Source organism: Symphalangus syndactylus, chromosome 19 (assembly GCF_028878055.3).
Source record: "Symphalangus syndactylus isolate Jambi chromosome 19, NHGRI_mSymSyn1-v2.1_pri, whole genome shotgun sequence".
Classification (NCBI taxonomy): Eukaryota; Metazoa; Chordata; class Mammalia; order Primates; family Hylobatidae; genus Symphalangus; species Symphalangus syndactylus.
Genome location: NC_072434.2, coordinates 27,170,213 through 27,193,152, shown reverse-complemented (window position 1 = coordinate 27,193,152; position 22,940 = coordinate 27,170,213).

Genomic DNA, 22,940 nt, shown 5'->3' with positions numbered 1-22,940 from the left:
AAACACCTGAAACTGGGGACCAGCTGCTTCCCGATAAGATCTCAGGAGTTGGGTGAGTGGGCTTAAGGATGTGCATAAAGAAGCAAAACAGAAGAGTTTTAACTGGCATATGACTTCCTTAGGACATTTGACTAGTAATGGAAGAATACCTCAAGTGAGCATGTGTACAACTACAGTAAACACACTGCTCATGCTTCCCTGCCAAGCACCTGCAGGCCACTGCACAAGTAGAAAGCATACCCCAAGGGAATTATCAGGGGTGAAAGGACAAAAGACCCCAAAAGTATGCCAATATTTAAAGACTTAAGTCAAAGGTCAAACCATGCACTTGATCTTTCAAGTCACCTGCTTGGTACCTCTTCCAAATGTACTTTACTTCCTTTCAATCCTGCCCTAAAACTCTGTAATAAATTTATCTCATGCTCTAAAACATACCTTGATCTCTGCTTCTGCCTTATGCCCCTCAGTTATTTGTTCTAAACAGCCCTTTTTTTCTAAGGAGGCAAGAATTGAGGTTGCTGCAGACACCTACGAATTTGCCGCCATCAACATACTTTGGTGCTGTGTGACTCAGATAAATTCCATTACTAACATTTATAGCAAATTGTTCCAATTTCTACTCCTGGACAAGACAATGAGAACTAGGATATCATTCTAAGCTTAAAGAGGCCTATGGTAGGTAAGAAATTTCAAAAATATATGTTTTCGTATTGACTTAAGAAAAAGAGGCAACTGTCCCCTTTCTACTTCTTAGAGTATCTTCTTGGAAAGTAATGGAAATAATTCTAGTTACTTCCTCTAACTGTTTGGAATGCAAATAAATCCTGCTAGGGGAAAGATAAGATCACTGTTTCCAGCTAAAACACCCCAGGGATGCCTCTGTGGCCCCAGGATCTTGTGTATCTTTGATATGTAAACACATAGCTCAGGACAGGCAAATCTCTCTAGATTTCTCACTCTTTCTTCAGTTATAAATTAATTTCTTAAGTCTTGTCCTTTAAACCCAAGCCCTAAATTCCACTAAAATTTGCTCACAAAATCCTAATGGTGCAGAAATACTGAAATATTTTCTCTACAGCCCTATAGGTACATCCAAAGTGTTATAGAGTCACATTAAGGGGAGGTACAACCAAGTTGGATGGATTAGAGATGGTTGTCCAAAGAATTGATGCTGAGTCTTAAAATATTAATTCTTAATAGAAAGAAAACAAGTTCAATACAGTTACATCCCTTGCCCAAGTTCATTTAGTGCTAAGTATTATTTGCTACTACCCTTCACAGAATAAAAAGTGAGTAGCAAGAGGGATAGTGAGAGCCCGGGCATGGTGGCTCACGCCTGTAATCCCAGCACTTTGGGAGGCCAAGGCGGGTGGATCACTTGAGGTCAAGAGTTGAAGACAAGCCCGACCAAAATGGTGAAACCCCATCTCTACTAAAAATACAAAATTAGCCAGTTGTGATGGTGCACGCCTGTAATCCCAGCTACTCGGGAGGCTGACACAGGAGAATCACTTGAGCCTGGGAGGCAGAAGTTGCAGTGAGCCTAGATTGCAACATTGCACTCCAGCCTGGCCATCAAGAGTGAAACTCCATCCAAAAAGAAAAAAGGGGGGGGGGGGGTGGATAATGAGCGCATTCCAGGCCAAGGGGAAAACTCTTACAAAGATGCATTAATATAAGTAAACTTTAAATAACATGAAACTTAAAATGTACATATACACGTAGAAAAAGATAAAGCAGAGATCTAGGTGTGAACCAGAACTAAAATTCTAAGCTCCCCAGTGACTGAACAGAACCTCACTTGGTCATGAAGATTTCAAAGAAATCTGAAAAACTAGTTCAAGTCATGACAGAAAGGGAGGTGTTTGATATGCCTCTTTATACTCTCTTCTCTTCGGAGTTTAGACACAACTGACTAGCATTAACATTGAAATAGAGATCATAAGACTGGCAAAATAGGCTTTTGGTAACAATAAGACACCAACACCAACCTGACTCTGATATAGCATCACATGACAGATAGCAGGCCCTGAAGGAAATCAAAGAATGTTGACTTTATTAATTTAAATAGGAGATTTTATGGAAAAAAGAAATTGTGAAAATAGGCAACAAGGCAATTTTGGGTAGGATGTGCAATAAAATCCTGGAATCAGATGACTGGAAGAACTCACAAGACTCCACAGAGCATACTCCTTGAAGGTGTTTTACATAGGCAACAATTATGATACAACTGGAAAAATAAAGAGCATGAAACAATTGGAGCCTATTGACTTTGAGGTACTTCTTCCTAGGGTCATAATTACACAGGACATGTTTTATCTTTAGTTTATAAAACCACCACCTAGATGTGTGCAAGAAATTTCAGTTTCAGGTAGCTCAAGCAAAGATTCCAATGGGGCTTTTTATGCCTTATTGATCATATAGCCAAACGACACATTTTTACCGGTGACATCAGATAAAATTTATGAATAATCAAGCAAGATCTGCATGCCTCCAGGGGAATTTCAGATGTTAAACAACATATTTTTAGTTATTAGTCAGCCCACTCACCCTATTGGGGCAAAGAGTCAGTACTAGACTTTCCACTATTGCTGGAGATAAGCATAGAACTCTATCAATCCATCTTTAAAATAATTCTGTCCTATAAAATTTGAAATATAAAACCTACAAATACAATCAAATGAAAGAGCCCTATAAGAACCTACATATGTAATACTAAAGCTTATGAAAAAAATGCAAGATTTAAGAGTAAAACATAGAGTAATGAAAATGTGGAAACAAATTGTATCCTTGAAGAGTATATACCCTAAGAAAAACATGATAAAAGTAAATGAACTTAGGTTTCATGTATCTGTCAGAAATTTTATTGGAAATTTGATTCAATAGTAGTATAATTGTATATATGAATCTGGATCTTTGGAAGGAGGTCTAGGATGAGATAGAGAAGGAGATAGAGATACATAGATATCTGATATTTGACTAGGGTATTGATGGTATATGAAGAAATAACATGAGACTGGATGAAATCACCAAAAGAATGAAGGGTAAATTAAAGTAAAAAATAATTAGAATCAAGTGACAAGGCACCAGCCCTTAACATTCTACTGTTAGACTTTGGAGAATAGCAGTGAATCATCAAGAGGCAGAGATGGAACAACTAACTAAGAAGCAGAAACTAACAAGAGCACATGTTGCCCTTGCAGGTTAGTAAGGAAGCTGTTTTAAGAAAGAAAGAATGATCATTTGTGCCCAGTGCTGCTAACAAATCACGGCCTATGAAGCATGAGACACGACTATTGCATTTTAAAATGTAGAGATTGTAGGTGGACTGAAAATAGAATTTGATGGATGGGTGAGATTGCCAGCATACAGAGCAGGATAGACCATGACAGGAATGGGTTAAAAAGAGTAGTGAAAATGGAAGCATCTGGGGGCGGGGAGGGAAGATTCTACAAAGATACCGAAACCAAGCAGCCAGCCAGAGATATATGAGAGAAACTGGAAATATGTCATTTTTGTAGACAAGGGAAAGGAGTATTTCAGCAACAAAAGCCTGAGTTAGATGCTGCTACAAGTCATATTAAAAAAGAACAGACAAAATGTCTGCTGGGTTTAGCAACATGTTCATCGGGCCATAGAAATAGTGTTTTGATAGAAAAATGGTTACAAAAAACAGATGGGTGTGCATTGAGGAAGAATCTTCTCAAGAAAACAGAGTTGGTTTTCTTTGTGTAAAGTTCCTATTTCTTTTATGATGCTAATCTCATCACAATTGTGATACTTCACCCAATGGTAACTATGTTTAGTATACTGATACTAAGGAAGGTTAATTCTCTCCACAGTCAGCAGCACTAGAATTTGTCCAATACAGGTGCTTCCTTTTGAATGAGAAAAAAATGCTGGAAGTTGAGTGCTAATTAACACAGTCAATTTATAGTGTTGAAAAATGGATGCTTACATCTCTGATAAAACAAATGATGATAAACTAATTTTAGACACTAAGGATCACAAAAAATCTTGTTTTAAGTAACTAGTTCTACATAAAAATTTGAATAAACTTCCTCCACCAAAATAGCTGTCATTATTTCCATTAAACCTAAAACCTCCACACAATACCTCTAAAGCAGACCAAGTCTGAATATTACAGAAAAAAATAAAAGTCTTAAACACCAGAACATTAAGTTTATAGATAAATACCATTAAGTTAAATGAACCATGATCCTTTTAAGAAATGCTGTAGGAAGAAAAATAAAATCTGGTACAGTGATTCTGCTGACCACAACCAGAATACTTACACTCTAGTTGTTGAATAATCCAGTGGACTCTATGCTGTCTTTAAAACAACTGTGTACCATATCACTAAATAGTCATGAGGATAAACTTTTCAATTAAAGTTCACTGTTATTTAAAATTTTACACAACAAGAAAATACTGTGTATTTCAATAAACATTTATGGTAACTATGTACCTGACATTTGGAGTTGCAATTTATAAAACTGTGTTTTTTATTACAAATGTAGCACAGGCTGGGTATGGTAGCTCACTCCTGTAATCCCAAGACTTCAAGAAGCCAAGGTGAGAGGATCACAAGAGTCCAAGTGTTCAAGACCAGCCTGGGCAACATGGCAAAACCCCATCTACGCATAAAATACAAAAATCAGCTGGGTTTGGTGGTGTGCACCTGTAGTCTCACCTACTCAGGAAGCTGAGGCTGGAAGCTTTATTGAGCACAGGAGGTTGAGGCTGCAGTGAGCCATGTTTATACCACTGCACTCCAGCCTGAGCAACACAAGGAGACCCTATCTCTCTCTCTTACTCTCTCTCTCTCTCTCTCATACACACACACACACACACACACACACACACTACATATGAGCCATACACACACACACGTCATACATTCAATGATTATGTTGGCTCTTTTAAATAATTGCACACTAAAATTCATTTCATTGCAGACTGTAGGTTTAGGTATCAAAAAAGAATGTTTTTGATAGCAGCAAGAGCAGACAAATGCCTGGGCAAATAAGGACGGGTACCCAGTGAAACCCCAACTTCAAGCCACAGTTTAAAGCCTGAAGACCAAACTACAAGTCAAATCCATGGAACAGATTAAGAAACTGTCTTCCTGTTAGGTACACTTTCCTCTGATTGATCATGGGGACCCTTCAGCTATTTTACATATACCTACTGTTCCCTAATTGTTTTTACACTGCTCACCTTTGACGGGTGGCTTTGTTTTAACCTTTCTTGCATACTCACAAACGAATCAGCACACACTCCCTTATCCTGTGCCTATAAAAGCCTCAGATTCAGCCACACTGGGGAGATGACCTGACTTCAGGAGACACGACCCAACCTTCCCAACCTCTCTCCACTGAGAGCTGTTTTGTCACTTAATAAAATTCTCTGCCCTCGTCACTCTTCAATTATCAACATGACCTCTTTCTTCTTGGAGGCAGGACAAGAGCTAGGGACCCACTGAACACAGGTACCCAGAAAGGCTGTCACATTGGCCCTCTGCCATTAACCCTCATTGGCAGACAGCAGATGCCCCACATGAGGCAAGCAATGGTGGGGCTGGGCTGGTCCCAGAGCTGTGGACCAGAATAGGGCAGGGACTGACTGAGCTGCTAACACACTGCCATCTCTCAGGCTGCAGACTGTGGTACTGAAAGAGCTAATTACCACACTGTAACACACCCTCTAGGGCTTCTGGGTCAAGAGCACCCCTCTGGGTGCAGCCACATTCCCCTCGGGGCGAGAATCCTGGTCTGGCCACAGGCACTGAGTGGAGCCTGCTTCTGTGTTGGCGCTCAGAGTGGCCGGCCAGATGCCACTCTTGCCTGTTGACATGCTCCCTCCCGCCAGGAACTGAGTGCAGGGTCACAATGACCACAGGAGAAGCAGGCCAGAGTGCAAGCCAGATGAAGCCTGGCTGGCTGAGTAGATGGGGGCCTTCTGTTGCGAGTTCAACAAAGTGACTAAGAAAAATCCTGCATCGTTTTGATTTAAACTCAGCTAGGGTATTTTATAGCTCATCCTCTAGTCTTTTCCTTTTGTTAGTTAGACCTGTAGATAATAGTACATTCAATGGGAAGTAACTGCAAAAGTTTACAATTTGCAGAATATGAAGAAAACATTTTGCAGTATTCATGGTTATCTTTCATTTTTAAATAACATAAATCTTGGAGAAAAAGCTTGAACCTAATCTAAACTTTTACCACTAATAGAAGAGTAAACTGAAATACCCTAAAACTTGACTTCTAGATGCCAAATAATTTTTTACACCTATCTGTCTATTTTTATATTAAGTTTTTTAGTTAGGACATATATAGTGAAATGTACCCATGTTAATGTTCAGTTCTGTAAGTTTTGACAAGTATATACACCTGTGTAACCACCACTATAATTAAGCTATCAAACATTTACATCACCCAAGTGTTCCCTTGTGCCCTTTTGCAGTCAATGCCCTTCTCACACATCAACCATTGTCAACCAATGATATTTTTTCTGGCACTGACATTGACTTTTCACATAAAATTTCACATAGAATTTCACATAAATGAAATTATATGGAAAATAACCTTACAGGCTTGACTTCTTGCACTTTGCGTAATGCTTTTGAATTTCCTCCATGCTGTTACTAATTTTTTCTTTTCTATTGCTGAGTATTATTTCATTTTGGCTATACCAAGACTCATTTATCCATTCATGAGTCAATAGACATTTTAGTGTGTCTTACATAAAGCTGCTATGATGATTCATGTCTTGTATGCAAATACTTTTTTTTTAAACAAATACTTTTATTTTAAGTCTAAATACTTAGGAGTGCAATTACTATCCCATTTGATATATACCTATTCAACTTAACAAGAAACTGCCAAATTATTTTCCAAAGTAGCTGTGCCATTTTTCATTCCTACAGGCAATGCATGAGAGTTCAAATTGTTATGCTCATCAGTATTGGATATGGATATTTATATTTGCTTTCTTTTTAGTCAATCTAGTGGCTACATAGTGGTATTTCATTTTGGTTTTGCTTTAAATTGCACTTTTATGATGTATATTATTGAATAGTGAAGTCGGAGAGCTTTTTTCTTAAAGGGTTAAATAAGAAAAAAAATAGGCTTGCTGGCCATTCATTGTATCTCCAACCTACTCAACCCTGCCATTGTTGCTCAAAATCAGCCAGAGGCAATATATAAGAGAGTGGATGTGGCTGTGATCCAATAAAAGTTTATTTACAAAAGCAGACAGCTGGCTACATAGTACCTGTAGTTTTTCACACACTAAATGTAGAACATATTTTTATGTGCTTCTTAGAAATCCATATACTTTCTTTTGTGAAAGGTCTAGTAAAACTTTTGAGCATTTTTAATTGAACTGTTGCTCAATAATAAGTTTTATTAATAGTCTTATTGCTGAGTTTTATAATATCACTTCAATTTAGATGATATAGATAGATAGATTGATAGATAGATAGACAGACAGATAATATCGTAAATGCAATTTCGAAAGCTGAGGCTTATGTTTTGATTTTCTGCTTGGTATTCTTGAGAAGCAGATGTTGACATTTTTAAAGAAAAAATTACCAATTTATTTTTGTTTTGAGTCTGTGTCACAAGTGGGATACCTTATTCTACACCAAAGTCACAATGATTTTTTCCTAACATTCCTTTCAGAATTTGTATAATTTTAACTTTTAAATGTAGATCTAAGTGAAATTTTTATATATAGTGTGAAGGACCAAAGTTTATTTATTCCCAAATGGATATTCAGCTATTTTATTATTATTTGCCCAAAAAGAGCATATTTAGCTGAATACTTTATCTTAACACCATGGTGAAATATCAATTAATCACAGATATGTAGATCTATTTCCATTCTGTTGATCCACTATGCTCATGATCTATCATTATGCTGATAACACACTGTTTCGATTGCTGTAGATTTATATTGTCTTCATGTCAGGTAGTTAAAATCATCCAACTTTGTATCTGTTTTTCAAAATCCTTTTGACTATTACTCACCATTTATATTTCCATATAAAGTTTAGTATTAGCTTTGCATAATATATAAAATTCTTGCTGATGTTCTGCATGAAATTTTGTTGAACCTTTTCGTCAATTTCAGTAAAACTGACAATAATAAATGTTTAAATTAATAAAAATATTTAGAGACAGGGTCTTTCTCTGTCACCCAGGCTGGAATGCAGTGGTGCAATCAAAGCTTACTCCATCATCAAACTCCTGGGCTCAGGCGATCCTCCTGCCTCAGTCTCTCAAGTGGCTGCGACTACAGGTCCAGCCATTTCAATCTCCTGGGCTCAAGCAACGTTGCCTCGGCTTCCCAAAGTGCTGGTATTATAGGCATGAACCACCCTGCCCAGTCAATAATGAATTTTACAGTTTTCAGTATATGTTTCTCCATTTATTTAGTTTATGTTTTGTTTCTTTTAGCAGTATTTTATATTTTGCAATGTAAAGAGAACTTGTGCACATGATTTAATACATTTAGTCTGAAACATTGCATAATTTATTTGGTAGTAGATTTATTGAGATTGAATTCACATGTCACAATTCACCCATTTGAATTGTACAATTCACCCATTTGAATTGTACAATTCAATGGTTTTTAGTATAGTCTCAGAGTAGTGCAACCTTCACCACAATCCACTGGAGAACAGTTTTATCATCCCAAAAGAAACCTTATGTCTTCTAGCATTGAGTCTCTAATTTCCCACATTCCACACCAGGTTACATTAAAAAAAATACCTACTGATCCACTTTCTATCTCTATAAATTTATCTATTCCGTACACTTTCTGAAAATGGAATTATTTAATATGTGATTTTTTGTTACTGGCTTTTTTCATTCGTTTAGTATTTTCAAGAACCATTCAAATTTTGTGGAATGTACTAGTCAGTAATTCCTTCTTTTTCTGCTGAATAATATTTCACTTCCTGTTTATACCACATATTATTTATTCATCAGTTGATGAGCAATAAGGTGGTTTATACTTTTTGGTTATTAAAAGTTTCTAAAAACATTCATGTACAAGTTTTTGTGTGGACATATGTTTGGTGGATCACATGTTAAATTTATGTTTAACATTTTAAGGAACTGCCAGGCTGTTTCCCAAAGTGGCTGTAACATTTTACATTCTCACTAGCAATATGTGAGTTCTAATTTTTCCACATCTTTGGCAAAATATGCTATTATCTGTCTTTTTCATTATAGTCATTCTAGTAGGTGTAAAGTAGCATATTGTGGTTTTGATTTGCAATGTTATAATCTCTAATGATGTTGAAGGTCTTATCCTGTGCTTGTTAATCATTTCTATATCTTCTATGGAAAAAAATCTATTCAGATTCTTTGTTAATTTTTTAAAAATTGAGTTATTTTTAATAATGAGTGGTAAAAGCTCTTTATATATTCTGGATACAAATCCCTCATCAAAGATATGATTTGCAAAGATAATCTTTCTTTCTGTTTTGTGCTTTTATTTTCATGCTCAGTTCTACTCCACTGAGTTGTATGTGTCTCTTTATGCCTGTACCACATTATGTTAAGTTTTGTAGTAAATTTTGACATCGATAAGTAGAAGTTACCCGGTTTTGTTCCTTTGCATTCCCAAGATTGTTTTGGCTATTCTGGTTCCCCAGAACTTCCATATAAATTTTAGTACCAGCTTGTCAATTTCCAGAAGCCAGCTGGGATTTTGTTAGAGATTGCATTAATGCATTAATTGTTAAAATGACAATAATAGGAAGTATTGTCATTTTAACAATATTTAGTCTCTTTGCCATGTAGATAGAGTGTCTTTCCATTTATTTACATTTTCTTTAACTTATTTTAACAATGTTTGGCAGTTGTAAGTGTATAAGATTCCACTTTTGCACTTTTGTTAAATTTATTGCTAAGTATTTTATTCTTTCAGATGCTATTAAATTGGATTTTTTTCCTGCAGTCTTGCTCTGTGGCCCAGACTGAAGTACAGTGGCATGATCATAACTTACTGTAACCTTGAACTCCTGGGCTCAAGTGGTTCTCCACTTTAGCCTCCTGAGCAGCTAGGACTAACATGACCAACTAAGTTTTTAGTTTGTTTGTCGGTTTATTTGTTTGTTATAGAGACACTCCTGCTATTGCCCAGGCTGGTCCCAAACTCCTGGTTTCATACCGTTTTCCTGCCTTTGGCTCCTAAAGTGCGGGGATTAAGTGACTGGCTGGGAATTATTTTCTTAATATCATTTTGAATTGTTCATTCCTGGTGTGTAAAAATATAGTTGATTGTTTTATCCTGTATCCTGAAATTCTGCTGTATGAATTTATTAGTTCTCTTTGATTTTTAGTTGATTTCTTAAGTTATTCCATATGCAACATCATGACATTTATGAATTGAGATAATTTTCTTTATTCTTTTTCAATCTGGATTACTTTTTTTCTTATATTTTTACATAAATTTCCTGGCTGGCACCTCCAGTACAATGTTAAATAGAAGTCTGCAAGAATAGATATTCATGCCTTCTTCTTTTTGGAAAATCATTGAGTCATTCATTAATCACTAAGTACGATGTGAGCTGTTGATTTTTTGTAAATCCACTTTTTCAGATTGAGAAAGTTCTCTTCTAGTATTTATGTGTGTGTGTGCATGTGGTTCTAATCATGAACATGAATCAGAATTTGTCAAATACTTTTTTTACTCTTTGCGTCTATTGAGATGATCAAGTGGTTTTTGACCTTCGTTCTACTGATATGGTGTACTATGTTAATTTTTTACATATTAAACCAATATTACATTTCTGAAATAGATCCATTTGTACATGTTGTCCACACATCTGTATATGTTGCTTGATTCAGTGCTACTAGTGTTTGACAAAGGTATTTTTGTGAATATATTCATTCATAAAAGACATCTGTCTGTAGCTTTCTTTTTACCTGATGTCTTTGATCTTCTTTTAATATCAGGAAAATACTAGTCTCATTATTATTTCATAATGTTATTTATTAATAGACCATTTTCAAATAGAAAAAAATCTATGGTTTTAAGATGTCCTGAAAGCCTGACATTTTAGCATGCTTTTATTTTCTAAAAGTATGTTTTTCTTCTTGTTATTCTTGTTTATTCCTTGCAATAGGTATTGTTGTTAAATTAAAACTCAATTTGTTATGTAAATTTAATTTTTCTAAACTGAAGTAGGCATGCTACAGGATAAATTTTCTAATGACACAGAGCTCTGTGTTTGGTCACTTTTGGAATACTGCTAGAAAATATGGTGGTTTTGCACTCTGAAATTTTCTGATACAGTTTCCTTTCTCCATTTGTATCTATAATCTATCTTTTTTCCACTTTTATCTGTACCTTCTCTTTCTTTTGTTCTGTTGTTGCCTCTAATTGGCTTACTTTGATTCCATTTCAAACAATTTCTCTTCAGTTTGCTGTCCTATTGTAGAAAACAGGTTTAGCTGATCAGTTTTAAGTGTTTATTGTGACGTTACAGCTCCAGCTGTGGGGAACCACTATGAACTCCTTATACTCATCTGCTATTGGATTCAGCAAAACTACTCACCTTTTTCAACTGTTATTTTCAAACTGGACCCCATGTTTTCCAATAAATAGCTGTTGGCTATTTAAGGATTCTCCTATTATCATGACTATCAAATACTGTATTGAGTCTCACTACCTTTTCTTTGCACGTATAATATTTACACGAACGTCTTGTGGTTGTTTGCCTTTTGAACTTTTTGAGGTTCATAGGGATACCTTGTCTCTAGACTTTATTGTAAACAGTGTTCATGGGTTTTGAGTTTTACACATATAATTGCTCTCCTTTTTTTAATGTTAGGATTTAGAAAACTATGCTGCAATCTTCATCTTCTCAGATTTTCTTTATTATCTCTACATGCCTTCAAACAATTGGCTAATAAAATGCTTTTCAGTCACTAATTTTGGTTCCTAAAGTTATTTTCTCATTAAATTTCAATGTGATTCACCAAAGATGAATGTGATTAGTTATGGTCACTATACCAGTTAACTGTTAACATTAAGAGACACGTTTTTAAATTTTTTATGATTTATATCAATCTCAACTTTAAGAAACAGAAAATATGAGTTCTGCAGCGGTTTCAAATGGGAAGGCTTAAACTAAGTGAATCATATGCAGTATCTTTGAGACCTGTATTATAAAAAATTAAGTTGGTTGTTTTCACTGTTTATATTAAAATATTAACTGAATAAAATTCATAAATGGTAAAAATAATTCTTATTAGCCAAGCTTTTGAGGATTTAAGCCTGTTCCTACATATTTGAGAACAAAGCCAAGGTTCAAGTGAACTGATAGAGCATGAAGATAAAGTTCAAAATATTCTTTTAAGTTCAACAAAGAAAACACTAATGAAGGAAATAATTTTAGTATGTCTCAGGAAACATTAATGGAGTGAGAAAGTGCTTAACGATTCTATAGATAATGATTTGTCAGCATTTATTACGGGACTTAGTTTGGCCAATACAGTGACTGTAAATTGACACTTACTGCTGTGGGAAAATTACTACAGAGCCGCATATGGAGTCTCTCCCTGTCGCCCTTGCTGGAGTGCAGTGGCGTGATCTCGGCTCACTGCAAGCTCCGCCTCCTGGGTTCACGCCATTCTCCTGCCTCAGCCTCCCGAGTAGCTGGGACTACAGGCACCTGCCACCACGCCTGGCTAATTTTCTGTATTTTTTAGTAGAGGCAGGGTTTCACCGTGTAAGCCAGGATGATCTCAGTCTCCTGACCTCGTGATCCGCCTGCCTCAGCCTCCCAAAGTAGAACTAGCTAAACTTTTATTAAAGTGCTCTACCTAGTTAACATTCTCACAATTTCAAATTGAACTACATCACATCCCGAGTAGAAAATGAAGATATGAACAATATTGCAGATAGATATTAAAACTGAAGATATTAACACCCCTTCCAGTTATTTGTTGACATTTTTCACTCTTGATATTGATGTGGTTTATTATAACATTTGGCTTAGCACCTAAGTTTGACAATATTTTACAAAATCTGTTCTTCAATTTCTGCAGTCCTCTATCATAGCAGATGACTATCTGGCATAAGAAAAGAAAAGAAAAGTTAGTCATAAAATAAGTTAAACACTCCTCTCTTTTGTTTGTTCACTTATGAGTTATATATGAAAAACATGAGAAAAATACATGATTTTGACAATATAGAGGAAAATAGATTAAAAAAAGAATGTAACTGCCTGTAAATATAAATAATAATTGGTTTCAGTAGACAAAAAATAACTCTTAAATATGATGAATAATCCAGTTGTAAAATGTATATTATTCCTATAAGTCGGTTTGAATACAGACGTAAACATGTATGTAAAATTTAGAAGCAAAGTAGTAAACAGAAAACGCAATAAATAGCTGCTGCTAACTCAATAAATTCTCAGAGGTGGAGACTGAACTTGCTGTTTTGTCCCCAAGATCACATTCACTTCATCTTATGTTCATACTTTCTCTTTTGCCAGGAAATATGTTCCAACAGATTTTGCCAACAATTTCAATATTTCTAAAGGTAAAATATGAAAAAATAAGAAAAATATATGAATGTTACTACAGAATATATATACATAAAATATATAACAGTATATAAAATACATTCAAATGAAGTTTTAGCCTATAACTTTTACTGTTTATGTTACTGAATTGATCAAAGGCATCACCATGTAAAAATTACCCTCCTCTTATATTGCTGTTATCCCATATGAAATTATGTTAATATAAATGTGCATAATTATTTTAAAAAATAGAAAGATAACATTACAATTCATAAGTGTTTTCTCCCTGTATGACTTCAGGCCCTGGGCATAAGGAACATGTGAATTTTCATGTCAAGGTTGAAAAACAAATCCTATTAGTATAGCAGTAATCAACTGGATGTACTCAGCAGAGAAAATAAAAGGTTTTTTAAATACAGAATAGGTCCCTCTATAAACTAATACACATTTATTTTACAAACATATTTTATAAACATGGAAAAAACCGGCCAAATATAATGTGAGAATTTTGATATTGATCCATAGCAGTTTCTACTTCTGCACATTTAACCAACTGTCTTAGTTTGAAGGTAATCAGCCAAGTATAATATGTTCATATCATATTAATATTATGCCTTATAAGTAGGGAGAAATGTAAAACAAATTTCTGGTAGTTTTGTCCCATGTAAGGACCCCTAATAGTTAAAAGATGGAGTACTGGGGCAAAGTATCAACTGAGATTAGATAAACAAGAAAGGTACAATAGCATTTATTTTTATAAAAGAAATAACTTCGCATGTAGCTTTATCTTTAAAATGTGATGCTACTTTCAGGTAATGGTCCTCAGATCTAATTTCTATTTATTTAATCATACTATTATTTTGCATTACCTGGCATTTTTCTTGTAAGTAGTTATAAAATCTGCTAATGCTTCTACATGCATTTTAATAGAAAAACATTTTTTCTATTAAAAATAGAGAGCCATTTTTAAAAATAAGAATGGGTGTAGAAAAATCAAATTGGGATAAAAAACACATAAATAAGTTTTTTATGGTGAATATTTATTGCTTAAAATATTTTGAACTATTTTACAAATCTATTACCCTTCAATACTATTCTCATGTCCAGTTTAATGCTGATATATTGGAGTTAATTGAATCATGGGGGTGGTTCCCCCATTCTGTTCTCATGTTAGTGAATAAATCTCATGAGATCTGATGGTTTTATAAATGGGAGTTCCCTTGCACCCGCTCTCTTGCCTGCTGCCATGTAAGACGTGCCTTTGCTCCTCCTTTGCCTTCCCCCATGATTGTGAGGTCTCCCCAGCCATGGGGAACTGTGTGTCCATTAAACCTCTTTTTCTTTATAAACTACCCAGTCTCAGGTATGTCTTTATTAGAAGCATAGGAACAAACTAATACAAATGCTGAGGAAGAATGATGTGATTTTTTCACTCATATAGTTCCTCTTCCAGTGGTTTGCTGAAGTTGTTAGTATCAAAGGCAGGATGCAGATTTTGTAAAGAGTGGTTCAAAGGCATAGATTACCTTATTTGATGAAAGAATAATAAAGTCCACTTAGGTGAAAAGCATTTTTCAACAGATATTAGCAAGTTGCTTGGCTGTTGGAGACATTATTAGGCAGGTGATGGGTATCAGTGGTCCCAGGGTTATTCTTAATGAACATATCAGTAGTAGAAAAAATTACCCACTTTATTGCCCATTTTAAAACTTTGACACATAAAGATAACTTCTGGATGACAGAAATTCTTGTTATATGACAAAATATGTAGCAAGGATTATATCTTCCTAGCAAAATAAATTTATCTTTCATATTGTCATTCACATATATTGTAAAATCTTGTATTTATTTATTAACATCTTCACATGTCCTACTTCTGAATTTCTTGAGGGTAAAGCACAATTTTAATTTCTGTTTATCTTTACATCACTTGGTACAGTGATTGGCATATAGTACACTACATATGTGTATTTAAATTAATGATGCTTATAATTAAATTACACAAAAAAGAAATGTTGATATCCACTCAATGCTGACATTAAATAATCATATTACATACAATGTATTTTCTTTGACATTACAAATCAAATATTTTGAACAATAACGGCAAACTCTGAAGGAGGGTCCAGTTTAGAAAGACTATATGAATAAAAACTTATTTGGTATGACATTTCCAAATTCTATTACTTTTTGAGATAAGTGAATGCTTTATGGCTTGAAAAAATAAGTCTCTGAATATTTTTACATTCACTTTGGCCTGTGATGCTTTTTCAAACAGATATAAAAGCAGAATTATGCCTTTAAGCCATTAAGGTCAGGATGTAAATTTTCAACATATCTAAATTAGGGTTAGCCTATCAATAATTTCGAGACAAAGCACTTACCGAGATGAATATCATGCCCCAGTATCTCAAAATTTCACTGAAAGCAGAAAAATGCATGTCAGCATGGAGTGAATCTCCATAAACATGTCAAACAAACCCAGAGAGAAACAAATAAAAATAAGGCAGAGAAGGTATCGGTTTCTTATGAAATCATTTCTTGTGCTGTGCCATAAAAATTAAAGTTAAATCATCACTATTATGTGATATAATATATATTAGGTCAAATCATTTAAGATACCTCATTTCCCACATCAACCATGTTATGATCAGATAGGATTGCCTATTTCAATCCAAACACACACACACACACACACACACACACACACAGAGAGAGAGAGAGAGAGAGAGAGAAATACGTGGTTAACATGTATTATCTTAAAAAAGTAACCTGAATTGTATACTGTTTCAATGGAACAATGGTTTTTAAATAAATCAATGAATCATAAATATTAGAACATGCACATACTGAGATGAAAGTGACAGATAATAATCGGCACCTGGTTGTAGCTCCTATGTGGGATCGCACAATTTCAGCATGTAATTTTTATCTTTGCCTTTAGACTCAATTTCACCGCAGCATTCACAAATCAATAGACACTTAAGGAATGATTCATTCTAATCAAACCTTGTGGCTAGTCTAGATTAGAATACAATTCTTTGCAAGAGGAATGATAATTTTCATATATTTTCAACAGTCAAGTAAGCTATACTCTATACTGAATGTCTCCTTCCTGATAGCGAATCTCTTAGGTTGCTAGCCAGTAATAAGAAAGTTTAATATTAATCACATAGTCATGCTTAAAATAAATGTCATACTTTAATAATGAAGTTTAAAGCCATGTTACCTCACTTCTTTTTCTTATTTCTCCACTGCCATTTCCCTGTCAAGTAAGTTGTACTCATTGTCTCAAGAGAAGCATGGATTTAGCATAAAACAAATAATTTAATCAATTGGTGAATTTTAAGTGATGGCAAATGCAATAGTATATGATCAAACAAATTTTAATGAATGTAAAGTTATTTTGAATAACATTAAATAATTTTAAGTTTAATAATTTAAAATTTCAGAAAATTATAAATAGAAAATATTCCCGTATAATTATTAGTTCTCTATTGTTAATATCTTACATTAACATGGTGCATTTATCAAAATGAGGAAACTGCCATTGACTCTTTATTATTAACTAAACTCTAAACATAATTTAAATTTCTTTTTTTCTGGTTAACATTCTCTCTCTGTTTCAGAAATTTGTTACGTGTACTCGGTCTCCTCTGATGTGTGACAGCTTCTCAATATTTTTTCTTATTTTTTCATACCTTGATAATCTTGAGGATTAATAACATAATAACCCATTTTACAGGTCACCTGTAAAATGTCCTTCAAAATGGGTTTTTCTGACATTTTTCTCATGATTAGATCGGGGTTATGGGTTTTGAAACGAATACAACAGAGGTGATGTGTTCTTCCCATATATCAGATTAAATATGATATGCATGAGACCATTAATAATTTACCACCTGTTTAAGATAGTGTTTGCCAGGTCTCTGAAAGCTAAAGTTACTGTTTTTCTCTTTGCATACTCTCTTCTTTGGAAACAGGTCACTAAGTCTAGGCCATCCTCAAAGGATAGTGACTGGCTGGTAATTAAGCACTTCTGGAGGGAGCAGTATCTATGTATATTATTTGGGCTTCTGCAAGGAAGGTTTTTTTTTCTTTTTTCCTTATTTGTTTGTCTATGCAATAACTTATATAGGTTTGAGCTCACATATATATTTTATAGATTGAGTTATTGTGCAGTACTACATTGTCTATCACATTGTTCAGTTTTCTCCAGCTTGACCTTTTGGAGCTCTCTCAGACTGAAACCAGTGTCACTTTGGCATGTCCCTTCTACTTCAATTTTTGAGTACTTTGTTACCTGTGGTTCTATCTGAGCTCAAGGCTCACTTGGCATTTTTCCTGCTTTAGCCTTAAAATGAGATATTCATTCTAAGAGTGCTTGTTTTTATTTGTTGGAGAATAATTTAAAAAAAAGACAGGATTGAGCTTTGTTGCTCAGGCTCTGGAGTGCAGTGGCACAAGCATAGCTCACTACAGCCTCAAACTCCTGGGTTCAAGTGATCCACCTGTCTCAGACTCCTGAATAGCTCAGAGTACAGATGCACACCACCATGCCCAGCTAATTATTAATTTTTACTTTTGGTAGAGATAGGGTCTTTCTATGTTACACAGACAGGTCTCAAACTCCTGACTTCATGGGATCCTCTTGCCTCAGCCTCCCAAAGTGTTGGAATTGCAGGTATGAGCTACTGCTTCCAGCTGAGAATGGCATTTAAGTGCCAAAATCTGAGTGCTTCGTATGTTCATTATTATAGGAGCATCATTTTAAAGCAAACATATTTTACTTTTTAAATTTTGACTCTTGAGAGAAGGTTTTTTGTTCATTAAGAATTCTAAAATGTCAAATGTATGTTTCAAAAACAAAATCTTTTGGATTTCTCCTCATCTTGAAGGATTTTAAGATGAACTTGAGAATAGATATTGGTGTGTAGTGGTCAAATGAGAAAAATTTCCCTTCCCAAATGGATTAACAGTAAAGACTAGATGGTTGGCAGAGAATCAGAGAGTCTGTGACTAGATCTCATAGACTCTACAATCTCTAAGAAGTGACCATCTCTCCCCTGCACTTTGGGTTGAACTAAAAAAAAGACAGGGAGGCTAAAAAATTCATAAATAGATTTGAAGTGTCTTAGGGGCATAAATGGCATTACTGTCCTTTCCACAATATAACCCAGTAACAACTATATCTTCAAAAAGTGTGTTAAACATGGTACCTTTGCCAAAGGCTCAAGCAGCTCGTCTTTAGGACAAGTAGAGTCATGATATATGACAGCTATGTCTAGATAAGAGTATTTGTAGGCATTCTCAGATGGTCAATTAAAACAGTGGGTGTCAAGAACCCAAACCAGATGGGTTACAACATAGCTGAGGTCAGGGAGAAAGAGAGAGGTACCTGTCAAGATCAATATTGCTCCAAGTATTTCAGTTCTCCCTGTAGGCCTAAAGTAAGATTAAAATGTCTTACTACTTGTGCCCAGATGGGACCTTGGGGCTACTTCTGGTTGATGAGTTGTGAGCAGAAATGGGAAATGGGATATTCCATGTTTAGAATGAGCATTTGATTTCCAATAGTAGGCTCTCCAATGCACTTTTTCCCTTCGTTTACAGCTACCAGTAAGATATCACATGTCTTTTCTTTTTCAGATAATTTTGCTGTTATCATGAGCACCAAAGAAAAGATAATAACACTAAAAGGTAGAATTACGCATTTGTCCTTGAAGGACAAGTAGCAGAAGCAAGAAATGAAACCATTGAGATTTTGAGGTTGTTACTCCAAGCATCCTGGGTAATCTTGACTAAGACAGAAATAAAAGCAGCGACCTTCCCTTAATTCCAGGACAACATAGAGCTCTAAAAACGTAATTCTGACTTGGGGAGAAATAACAGAGAAATAATCCCCAAACTCTGAGTTTAAAAAGAAGAGAAATAAATTGTTTAATAGAGTATCATGGGCTATATTATTATTAGTCACCTGTAATATATTTGTGTATTTGCTATATCTGCTGATATATAAAAAATAAATTAGCTATTCAGCCATACAAAGTAGTGGAGGAGCTTTAAATGCATATTACTAAGTGAAAAAAGCCAGTCAAAGGACTACATATTGTATAATTACAATTATATGAAATTCTGAAAAAGGCAAAACTATATAGAGATAGTAAAAAGTTCGGTGGTTGGAGAAGAGAGGAGGAACAAATAAATGAAATACAAGGGAATTCTAGGATAGTGAAACTATTCTTTATGATACTTTAATGGTGGATGCATGACGTTATGCATTTATCAAATCCTGTAGAACTTTACTACAAAAAGAATAAACCATAATATTTGCCAATTTTAAAAAGTTATGCAGGAAGTCAGCGTATCCTAGGAAAGAATGCACATTATGACAAACATGAGGATTTAACTGTATTACAAATGAAATATTCTCACAAAGGTGGTGAGGGAAAAGGGCTGATGGAAGTAACTGAAAATAGAGTCTACATAACTAAAGAAAAAGACGCTGCACAAAAGCACTCTAATAAATAAAGTTTCTTTCATGAGGACAGTTTAACAATTTTGATGATACTGTACATATGTACTGGAATTGAACAATTAAGAAATGAATGGCAAATGGGAGCCTGATTTCTGACTGCTGGAGTGGAAATTTACAAGTCAGCAGCAGGAGGAGGCTATATTGATCCATGCTATAATGGGTTAGAGTTGGAGGTGTAAATATTAAGAACTCATGTTTAACTAAAATAGAGGCGGATGGTTAAATACAGAAGAATTTATAGGTCTGTATACATACTCAGGTTAGCATACACTTATTTTGTATATTCCTTTTCTTCACTGGCTAAGAGAAACTAAAAGAAGCAACATCCCAGTAGCAAAAGCACGTTTAGTACCCAAATCTTGATTTCTAACATCGTTATCCAATAGGATGAACAAGCGTTCCTTGGCAAAATGGCAGATTCTAGGACTGAGGCAGAAAATATACAAGATGAGCTTAGGGTGTCTTACAGTACCCGAAAGTAAAGAAGTGCTAAAGGAAAGAAAAAAAATACATTGATGGAACTATGTCAAAGTGGCATAGGAACCATCCGAACGAGCTCCCAAAGACCAAAACTGGAATAACTTCAGCAATTTGATCTCCACCTGCCAAATCCATCACCTCAGTCTAGTCATGAGGAAAACAAGACAAATTCTGATAGAATAGCGGCCTAAAATATACCTGACCAATACTTCTCAAAAACTGAAAAAGTCATCAAAGCCAAAGAAAGTTCTGAGGAATAGTCACTGCTAAGATGAGCTTAAAGAGACGTGACAACTTCATGTATGTTGTATCCTTGATGATATCTGGAATAGATTAAAAGACATTCAGTAAAAATTAGGGAAGACTAAATAAACAAAAAACCTGTAGTTAATATAGCGTATCAATATCCCATTATTAATTGTAACAAATGTAGAATACAAATGTAAGATGTTAATAGGAAAAACTGTCTTTTGGTTATGTTATGCTCAACTTTTCTAACGATCTAAAATTTTTCTTAAAATGTTTATTTAAAATGGTATCTACAGTAGGATTCTTATACCACTTATATCCTTCTATTTACCTTCTATCTCTATATCTTTATCTGTCATATATAGTTATATATATATAGTTATATATACATATATATACACACACATAGCTTATAAGTCAGACAAAATACAATTTTGTTTAAATGATATTCATTTTGAAATTAAGATTTTACCACTTCTGAAGTTCTGGTGAATATCATCATCATGTAAGAAAATTATTGGAATACAAATAAATATCTAAAATTTTATCTAAAATTGTAATTTTATTATAACAAAATTTGCAATTAACTTTAAAGTTACAAATTCCAGGGCTGGAATTATGATTTCTCTACACCGATGGCTGCCAGATTACTTCATTATTCTTATGTACATTACTGAATACCTTTTTAAAATGAAGTTTAGTGAATGAGGAATTTTTTTAATATCTCACTTTTTTTATAGTACCCTATTTGCTTCATTATCTAGACAAATTTTGAATAATCTGATATGGTCTCATTTGTGATTTCCTTGTTTTTTCAACCAGTTAAAATTTGAGATAACAAAAGTAACTTCTATTTTATTTTACCCTAACAGAATGTGGGTATTTGTAAGTAGGATTTCTTTCAAAATTGATGGTATGAAAATCATTAAATTTTAAAAAATTATTTTAATTTAAAATTATTAAAGCTTTAACATAAATATTGAAATATCAAATAATTATACAAGATTAGAATTACAATATCTAAATGCTATTATTATTTTATCAATCAACTTTTTGTAAATATTTGCCACAAAGACTGTAGTATTTTTCAAAAAATTATCTAGCTTAAATACTTTCTAAATATATTTTAATTGACTCTGAAAGTTTATTATGTCGTTTTTATAGGAATTAAACAATTTTTATAATCATTATTATCTCAGCAATTGAGTAAATAATATACTTTTATGTGTTTATTGAATAATATAATTTTAATACAGAAAGAATGTAAAAAACCTTTACTCCAAATTACACATAAAATGCCTTCCTGTAAGTGAAAGTAAATGATATTATTAGTACATTCAAATCCATAACCGTTTGTATCACTAAAGTTGTTAGACTTTATAAATCAAGTACAAGTTTATTTATGAATATATATAAATTCAAAATAACGAATGTAATAAATAGTAATACCATTTTTATATTATTAGAAATTGTAATGAGTGGTCATCTGCTCATAGGACTTCCAAAAAGTGATTTTCTCCAATTCTGAAACAAAACCTAAATGTGTTCTGTGTTTAAATCTATTCAAACTTCTCTGTAACTTTTATGCCAGTGTATCTGAAAGCATATTTACAAAATGCTCACTAACATCCTTGCATTTTTCTCTCTTATATATGTTTGTTTGTGTCTTAAAAATAAGCACGTATAATTTTTACACTATTTCTAACATTATAATTTTCAAATGTCACTCATGATCCAAGATGAAGACTGTTTTTATCTAATAAAAGGTTGGAATGTCCTTATTCATAGCTCATACTCAGAAAGGTCAAGCAAAATTAGTACTGCGTTTACAAGATGTTAAACAATTACTCACAAGTAGGCTAATTTTAGTAACTTTGTGCCATGTGGAGATTAATCCCTTTCTTGAAGGTGTCATGTAGATTGTTGTTTGTCAGCTGATTGTGCAATTGAACAGTTTAATCACTTCTTGCTCTTCATTGCAGGCAGGAAGAGTTGGAAATTAGCTTTAAGAAGTCTAAATTTAGAGACATTGTTTAAGCTGTAACATTAGAAAATTTCTTCATTAAATTATCACACCCCTGTGCATACACACACACACACACACACACACACACAAATGGA